This window comes from Ornithodoros turicata, chromosome 5 (assembly GCF_037126465.1).
Source record: "Ornithodoros turicata isolate Travis chromosome 5, ASM3712646v1, whole genome shotgun sequence".
NCBI classification, from domain to species: domain Eukaryota; kingdom Metazoa; phylum Arthropoda; class Arachnida; order Ixodida; family Argasidae; genus Ornithodoros; species Ornithodoros turicata.
The window spans coordinates 72,497,228-72,507,570 of NC_088205.1; the positions used below are offsets into that span (position 1 = coordinate 72,497,228).

Below are 10,343 nucleotides of genomic sequence, written 5' to 3' on the forward strand. Positions count from 1 at the left end.
TTGCTATCATTCTGCTGGACTGGTTTGTACGTACTTGTCTGGTACGAGATGCCTAAATATAAACCACAATGTCAAAACGGGGGATTGTTTTATTTTTATGTTTATTTTTGTTGTGTCCCACTGTTTACATGCAGTAACTATTAGGCACACTGTCTCCTTACCATCTGGCGCAATACTGTCGGAAAACTCGCGGCTGGGTCCAGTGGAGATGTGCTGTGGGTCACCTGTGATGAATTATCCGTTTTTTAGTGCAATATTCTGCACAAAGTGCAATGCCTTCAAAATAGCGGGTGCTTTTTTATATCCACCGTACGTGCTACAGCACAAAATGCAATTGTAACGTTAAAAATAATTGAAATAACCAGTAATTTTAATAATTCAAATTATTTTTAACGTTAGAAATTCACATCATTTCAAATTCACAACGATATGAGTCGCCCCACATATTAACAACTACACATATATATGTGGCGGAATCGCGGACCTCGCTGGTCCTCGTTATTTGGGATTGTGTCATGCAGTGACAGGCAGCCAAGTGATGATAATTTCGTGCTGTGATAGAGCAAAATTTGCACGAAACGACAAATAAGCGAGCGCTAAAATAACTGAGTGGTAATCGTTTTCAATAATGGTAACAGGGCAGAGAACGAACGCGTAATTCAGGATCAGGAAGAAGCAGTCGCACTTATGATGCGCGTTTGGCAAATACATGCTAAATACATGTCGAATACATGGCAAGCAAATGCATGCAGCAACATCAACACTTTCTCAATGCGTGCGGAACGCTAACTGCTCATACGCGTTGTTCGTGTTACTAACCTATTTCAATCAGTGCTGCATGCTTTGCTGGAGCGTGGTCACAATAACAACATGCAACTCTCAGTGAATGTCCATTCTCATCCATTTCTGCAATAAATCCATCGCAATCACAGTCAGCGTCCGTGCAACGTCCCCGTGCCACACCTCGTATGTCGGTGTGCGTCAGTGACATAATGCACCTGCAAGATTACACATGCACATTACACTAGCATGACAGCAAGCTAGGTAGGAAATTAATAGTAAATACGAAAAGCTACTTACAATGTCACTTTGCACTCTCTTGTAACGGGTATCGAAACGACGAGACACCGCACCGCACCAAACAAAGCACTCTTCCCGCCTCGTCTGATACACACTGTTGCCAACCGCCACTAGCCATTCAACTCAACCACCACCTGCTGACTTAGCTCGTCCACACGGAACAGTTATCAAGTTGAATCGTTGAATCCTTCGCGTGGATCACTAAACTTCTATACAGTTTAAAATTGTTCTGAAACATATATTCTCTAATTACAACTCCAATTAAGGCTTGCGTCGACTCGTTTCCCTATTGACCTCTCACACATTTCTTTTACTGAACCATGAAAGAATCATGAGTCATTAATCAAATTACAAATATTAATGCAGGCGTTGAGCAACTTAGTAGGTATTCGTTGCGAACATTAATACGAAGCGTTCGCGAAACGATGGACGACATCTTCCCGTCTCGCACAGTGGGACTTTCGGTTTTATGAGTAACGCCAGTAACTTCTCCCAAAGCGTAACGCCGTCCTTATAGGTAACGCCACCGTTTCTCTCGCAATGTAACTTGTAAAAGCGCAGCACACGTTCACATGTAACCTTTCAATGGACTGTAACTTTTACGTCTAGCACAAATAACTTGTAATTCATAAGTTAGGTGCGTTTAAGAGTAACGTTAGAGGGAACCAGATTAAGAGTGTAGAGGTATTAGGTTTTAGTCGCTTGAATCAGGGACCATTAGTCGTTCGGGTCACCGCTGACGCCCGTGTTGCGGTTCCGTTGACTGCTAACCCATGCGACGTGCCGGCCTTCGGGGTGCGGATGTGACGACTCCGGATATAGTTGGGCAACCCGCTGCCCGGCTGTACGGAGGCCGTGCGAAAAAGTGCTAGCTGGCGAATTCATGGCACTAGGAATACGCCACGAGAACACGCGTACGCGCGATTGCCACGTTTTAGCCAAGAGAACGCAATTGCTCAGAATCTGGCAGAGAAAGCTGCCAGGAAATGATCACGCGAATTCGCCATTACTCAACCATCCATCCATAAAAGCAAGCTTGCTATCCAACACAATCCAATCTGCTTCGATTTCATGTAGGCTATCCTTCGGTCCCCTCTATGTGAGAACGGTATGGACGGCCGATAACCGATAAGTACACACCTAAATAAATAGTAATAATAGTAAATACACAGTAATACATACCAGAGTAAAAATACACATGAAAAGTGCTAGCCAGCCAGAGCAATTTAAGGATAAGTAAATACCTCACTAATTCCGAATGAAGGAAGTACTGTACGCGTACAGCTTAGGACAAAAGTTTACGGAACACCGGGGTGTCGCATTTCTCCATTGGAGCGAAACACCACCAGGAAACAGGAGGTTACATGTATACTGAGAGATAGATAGAATAGCCGGTCACCCGTTTCTTATTCGACCTCTTCGTGACAGCTTGCACGAGGCCGCTCCGATGCAGAAAGACGGCTGTGCTGTGTTCCGTAAACTTTTGTCCCAAGCTGTACCAACATCAGACAGCAGCTTGCGAATTAACTCAGCTGAACGAGCAATTAACACACATCATAACAAAAACTGCACACAGGAACCACAGGAACAAATGCGCATAGAAAGTACCAGCCATCCAGAGCAATCTAACGGTAATTAAACAGCAAATTGATTGCGGACGAAGGAAGTGCCGTATGCTGCATGCCAACATCCGAGAGCAACCTGCGAATTAACTCAGCCGAAAGACCAATGATCACACATGCTAACCAATAGATGCACACAAAAACACAGTAACAAATACACATAAAAGTGTCAGCAAGTTAGGTCAATCTAACGTCAAGTAAACAGCTAATTGATTACGGATGAAGTACCGTACGCGTACCAACATAAACTCTGCTGAACGAGCAACTAACACATCATAACAAATAAATGCAGGAACCACAGGAACAAATGCGCATAGAAAGAGCAGTCATCCAGACCAATCTAACGATAATCAAACAGCTAATTGATTGCAGATGAAGGAAGTGCCGTACGCATGCCAACATCCGAGAGCAACCTCCGAATGAACTCATCTGAACATGCAATTAACACAAAGCAATGCACAGAGAAACCACAGTAATAAATACACATGGTGCCAGTCAGCCTCAGCAATCTAACCACAGTGAATAGCTAATTGATTGTGGATAAAGGAAGTACCGCACATTTACCAACATCGGAAGGCAACCTCCGAATGAACTCAGCTGAACATGCTATTACCACAAATCAATGCACACAGTAATAAATATACACAATGCAGCAGAGCAGCAAGAGCAATCTAAGGGTAAGTAAATAGCTAATTGGTTGTGGATGAAGGAAGTACCGCACACTTGTCAACATTCGAGAACAACCTGCAAATTAACTCAGCTGAAGAAGCGATTAGCATAACTCAATGCACACCTAAAGCACAGTAATAAATACACATAATGCCAGCCAGTCATAGCAATTTAACAAGTAAATAGCTCATTGGATGTGGATGAAGGAAGTACCGCACATTTACCAACATCGGAAGGAAACCTGCGGATTAACTCAGCTGAACATGTGATTAACACAAATCAATGCACAGAGAAACCAGAGTAATAAACACACATGGTGCAATCCAGCCAGAGCAATTTAACGGCAAGTAAATAGCTGATTGATTGGGGAAGGACGAAGCACCGCACACTTATCAACATGTGAAGGAAACCCACGAATTAACTCAGCAGAACATGGGATTAACACAAATCAATGCACACAGAAACCACAGTAATAAATACACATGGTGACAGACAGCCAGAGCAATAACGACAAGTAAACAGGTAATTCATTGTGGTGGGGGAAGTACCGCACACTTACCAACACCCGAAGGCAGCCTGCTAAATAACTCAGTTGAACAAGCGATCAACACAAATCAATACAAACGGAAACCACAGTAATTAATGCACATAGTACCAGACAGCCAGAGCAATCTAACGATAAGTAAATACCTAATGGGTTGTGGATGAAGGAAGTACCGCACACTTACCAACATCCGAGAGCAACCTGCGAATTAACTCAGTTGAACAAGCGATTAACACAAATCAGTACACACAGAAACCACAGTAATAAATATATATAGTTTCAGTCAGCTAGCGAGAGCAAGTTAACGACAAGTAGGTAGCTAACTGATTGGGGATGAAGAAAGCACAGCACACTTACCACTATAAATAGCAACCTGCGAATTAACTCTGCTAACAGCTGAATATGCGATTAACACAAACCAATGCTCATAGAAACCATGCACATGGTGCCAGCCAACCAGAGCAATTTAACGACAAGTACATAGCTAATTCATTGTGATGGCGAAAGTACTGCACTTACCAACCTCTGAGAGCACCCTGCGAATTAACTCACCTGAACAAGCGATTAACACAAATCAATGCACACAGAAACCACAGTAATAAATACACATAGTGCCAGACAGCCAGAGCAAGTTAAAGACAAGTAAATAGTCAACTGACTGTGGATGAAGGAAGTACCACACACTTCAAAACATCTGAGAGCAACCTGCGAATTAAATCAGCTGAACAAGCGATTAACACAAATCATTGCACACAGAAAGCACAGTAATAAATACACATAATGTCAGCCAGTCAGAGCAATTTCACAAGTAAATAGCTAATTGGTTGTGGATAAAGGAAGTACCGCACACTTACCACCATCGAGAGCAACCTGCGAATTATCTCAGCGGAACATGCGATTAACACAAATAATTGCACACATAAAGCACAGTAATAAATACACATAATGCCAGCCAGTCAGAGCAATTTCACAAGTAAATAGCTAATTGGTTGTGGATAAAGGAAGTACCGCACACTTACCACCATCGAGAGCAACCTGCGAATTATCTCAGCGGAACATGCGATTAACACAAATAATTGCACACAGAAAGCACAGTAATAAATACACATAATGTCAGCCAGTCAGAGCAATTTCACAAGTAAATAGCTAATTGGTTGTGGATAAATGAAGTACCGCACACTTACCACCATCGAGAGCAACCTGCGAATTATCTCAGCTGAAGAAGCGGTTAGCACAACTCAATGCACACCGAAAGCACAGTAATAAATACGCATAATGCCAGCCAGTCAGAGCAATTTAACAAGTAAATAGCTCATTGGATGTGGATGAAGGAGGTACCGCACATTTACCAACATCTGAAGGCAACCTGCGAATTAACTCAGCTGAACATGGTGATTAACACAAATCAATGCACAAAGAAACCAGAGTAATAAACACACATGGTGCAAGCAAGCCAGAGCAATTTAACGACAAGTAAATAACTAATTGATTGTGGATGGAAGACGCACCGCACACTTACCAACATATGAAGGCAACCCACGAATTAACTCAGCTGAACATGTGATTAACACAAATCAATGCACACAGAAACCACAGTAATAAATACACATGGTGACAGCCAGCCTGAGCAATAACGACAAGTAAACAGGTAATTCATTGTGATGGGGGAAGTACCGCACACTTACCAACACCCGAAGGCAACCTGCTAAATAACTCAGTTGAACAAGCGATCAACAGAAATCAATACAAACGGAAACCACAGTAATTAATGCACATAGTACCAGGCAGCCAGAGCAATCTAACGATAAGCAAATACCTAATGGGTTGTGGACGAAGGAAGTACCGCACACTTACCAACATCCGAGAGCAACCCACGAATTAACTCAGTTGAACAAGCGATTAACACAAATCAGTACACACAGAAACCACAGTAATAAAGATATATAGTTTCAGTCAGCTAGCGAGAGCAAGTTAACGACAAGTAGGTAGCTAACTGATTGGGGATGAAGAAAGCACAGCACACTTACCACTATAAATAGCAACCTGCGAATTAACTCTGCTAACAGCTGAATATGCGATTAACACAAACCAATGCTCATAGAAACCACAGTAATAAATACACATGGTGCCAGCCAACCAGAGCAATTTAACGACAAGTACATAGCTAATTCATTGTGATGGCGAAAGTACCGTACTTACCAACCACTGAGAGCACCCGGCGAATTATCTCACCTGAACAAGCGATTAACAAAAATCAATGCACACAGAAACCACAGTAATAAATACACATAGTGCCAGACAGCCAGAGCAAGTTAAAGACAAGTAAATAGTCAACTGACTGTGGATGAAGGAAGTACCACACACTTCACAACATCTGAGAGCAACCTGCGAACTAAATCAGCTGAACAAGCGATTAACACAAATCATTGCACACAGAAAGCACAGCAATAAATACACATAATACCAGCCAGTCAGAGCAATTTCACAAGTAAATAGCTAATTGGTTGTGGATAAAGGAAGTACCGCACATTTACCAACACCCGAGAGCAACCCACGAATTAACTCAGCTGAACATGCGATTAACACAAATCAATGCACACAGAAACCACAGTATACACATGGTGCCAGCCAGCCAGAGCAATAAGGACAAGTAAACACCTGATCCATTGTGATGGGGGCAGTACCGCACACTTACCAACACCCGAAGACAACCTGCTAAATAACTCAGTTGAACAAGCGATTAACACAAATCAATGCAAACAGAAACCACAGAAATTAATACAGATAGTGCCAGCCAGCCAGAGCAATCTAACGATAAGTAAATGCCTAATGAGTTGTGGATGACGGAAGTACCACACACTTACCAACATCTGAATGCATCCCGCGAATTAACTCAGCTGAACAAGCGATTGCCACAAATCAGTGCACAAAGAAACCACAGTAATAAATGCACATAGTACCAGCCAGCCAGTCAGAGCAAGTTAACGACAAGGAACTAGCTAATTGGTTGAGGATGAAGGAAATACTGCACACTTACCACCATCGAGAGCAACCTGCGAATTATCTCAGCTGAACATGCGATTAACACAAATCATTGCACACAGAAAGCACAGTAATAAATAGACATAATGCCAGCCAGTCAGAGCAATTTCACAAGTAAATAGCTAATTGGTTGTGGATAAAGGAAGTACCGCACACTTACCACCATCGAGAGCAACCTGCGAATTATCTCAGCTGAACATGCGTTTAACGCAAATCATTGCACACAGAAAGCACAGTAATAAATACACATAATGCCAGCCAGTCAGAGCAATTTCACAAGTAAATAGCTAATTGGTTGTGGATAAAGGAAGTACCGCACACTTACCACCATCGAGAGCAACCTGCGAATTATCTCAGCTGAACATGCGTTTAACACAAATCATTGCACACAGAAAGCACAGTAATACATACACATAATGCCAGCCAGTCAGAGCAATTTCACAAGTAAATAGCTAATTGGTTGTGGATAAAGGAAGTACCGCACACTTACCACCATCGAGAGCAACCTGCGAATTATCTCAGCTGAACATGCGTTTAACGCAAATCATTGCACACAGAAAGCACAGTAATAAATACACATAATGCCAGCCAGTCAGAGCAATTTCACAAGTAAATAGCTAATTGGTTGTGGATAAAGGAAGTACTGCACACTTACCACCATCGAGAGCAACCTGCGAATTATCTCAGCTGAACATGCGTTTAACACAAATCATTGCACACAGAAAGCACAGTAATAAATACACATAATGCCAGCCAGTCAGAGCAATTTCACAAGTAAATAGCTAATTGGTTGTGGATAAAGGAAGTACCGCACACTTACCACCATCGAGAGCAACCTGCGAATTATCTCAGCTGAACATGCGTTTAACACAAATCATTGCACACAGAAAGCACAGTAATAAATACACATAATGCCAGCCAGTCAGAGCAATTTCACAAGTAAATAGCTAATTGGTTGTGGATAAAGGAAGTACCGCACACTTACCACCATCGAGAGCAACGTGCGAATTATCTCAGCTGAATATGCGTTTAACACAAATCATTGCACACAGAAAGCACAGTAATAAATACACATAATGCCAGCCAGTCAGAGCAATTTCACAAGTAAATAGCTAATTGGTTGTGGATAAAGGAAGTACCGCACACTTACCACCATCGAGAGCAACCTGCGAATTATCTCAGCTGAACATGCGTTTAACACAAATCATTGCACACAGAAAGCACAGTAATAAATACACATAATGCCAGCCAGTCAGAGCAATTTCACAAGTAAATAGCTAATTGGTTGTGGATAAAGGAAGTACCGCACACTTACCACCATCGAGAGCAACCTGCGAATTATCTCAGCTGAACATGCGTTTAACACAAATCATTGCACACAGAAAGCACAGTAATAAATACACCTAATGCCAGCCAGTCAGAGCAATTTCACAAGTAAATAGCTAATTGGTTGTGGATAAAGGAAGTACCGCGCACTTAACACCATCGAGAGCAACCTGCGAATTATCTCAGCTGAACATGCGATTAACACAAATCATTGCACACAGAAAGCACAGTAATAAATACACATAATGCCAGCCAGTCAGAGCAATTTCACAAGTAAATAGCTAATTGGCAGTGGATAAAGGAAGTACCGCACACTTACCACCATCGTGAGCAACCTGCGAATTATCTCAGCTGAGCATGCGTTTAACACAAATCATTGCACACAGAAAGCACAGTAATAAATACACATAATGCCAGCCAGTCAGAGCAATTTCACAAGTAAATAGCTAATTGGTTGTGGATAAAGGAAGTACCGCACACTTACCACCATCGAGAGCAACTTGCGAATTATCTCAGCTGAACATGCGATTAACACAAATAATTGCACACAGAAAGCACAGTAATAAATACACATAATGTCAGCAAGTCAGAGCAATTTCACAAGTAAATAGCTAATTGGTTGTGGATAAATGAAGTACCGCACACTTACCACCATCGAGAGCAACCTGCGAATTATCTCAGCTGAACAAGCCCTTAACACAAATCATTGCACACAGAAAGCACAATAATAAATACACATAATGTCAGCCAGTCAGACCAATTTCACAAGTAAATAGCTAATTGGTTGTGGATAAAGGAAGTACCGCACACTTACCAACATCTGAGAGCAACCCACGAATTAACTCCGCTGAACATGCGATTAACACAATGCACACAGAAACCACAGTAATAAATACACATGGTACCAGCCAGCCAGAGCAATAACGACAAGTAAACAGCTAATCCATTGTGATGGGGGAAGTACCGCACACTTACCAACACCGAAGACAACCTGCTAAACAACTCAGTTGAACAAGCGATTAACACAAATCAATGCAAACGGAAACCACAGCAATTAATACACATAGTGCCAGCCAGCCAGAGCAATCTAACGATAAGTAAATGCCTAATGAGTCGTGGATGACGGAAGTACCACCCACTTACCAACATCTGACAGCATCCCGCGAATTAACTCAGCTGAACAAGCGATTGCCACAAATTAGAGCACAAAGAAACCACAGTAATAAATACACATAGTACCAGCCAGCCAGCCAGAGCAAGTTAACGGCAACGAAGTAGCTAATTGGTTGAGGATGAAGGAAGTACCGCACACTTAGCACCATCGAGAGCAACCTGCGAATTATCTCAGCTGAACATGCGATTAACACAAACCAATGCACACAGAAACCAGAGTAAAAAAACACACATGGTGACAGCCAGACAGAGCAATTTATTGAAAGTAAATACGTAGCTAACTGATTGTGGATAGAAGAAGCACCGCACACTTACCAACATCCGAAAGCAACCTGCGAATTAACTCAGCTGAACAAGCGATTAACACAAATCAATGTATAGAGAGACCACAGTAATTATTACACAGTACCAGCCAGCCAGAGCAATCTAACGATAAGTAAACAGCTAATTCATTGTGATGCAGGAAGTACCGCACATTTACCAACTCATCTGAAGGCAATCTGCAAATTAGCTCCGCTGAACATGTGATTAACACAAATCAATGCACACAGAAACCACAGTAGCTGATACACATAGAGCCAGCCAGCCAGCCCAATCTAACGATAACGATTGTGGATGGAAGAAGCACCGCACACTTACCAACACCCGCGAGCAACGTGCGAATTAACCAGCTGAACAAGCGCTTCACACGCTTGATAATCAATCAATGCACACAAGAAGTTGGGAAATTCCTGCAACGCTCACTTGCCTCAGCTGTTGTGCCCCAAACTTTCAGGATAAAAAGTTCCGACGAGGCTGTCAACTTTCTAATCTCGGTGCACAGAGGATCTGACATATCATGCTTATTCATGGACGTAACCGATTTATACTACAGTCTTGACATGGAC

At 42.3% G+C, this 10,343-nt stretch overlaps 1 long non-coding RNA gene across 1 annotated transcript; it reads right to left on the reverse strand.

The window, feature by feature from the left end:
• Window positions 1-897, reverse strand: LOC135396182 (uncharacterized). The gene is made up of 3 exons (XR_010423346.1): window positions 820-897; window positions 162-224; window positions 1-52 (listed from the first exon to the last, which is right to left on the reverse strand). It is a non-coding gene; the product is annotated as an uncharacterized LOC135396182 (long non-coding RNA).
• Window positions 898-10,343: the final 9,446 nt, after the last annotated feature.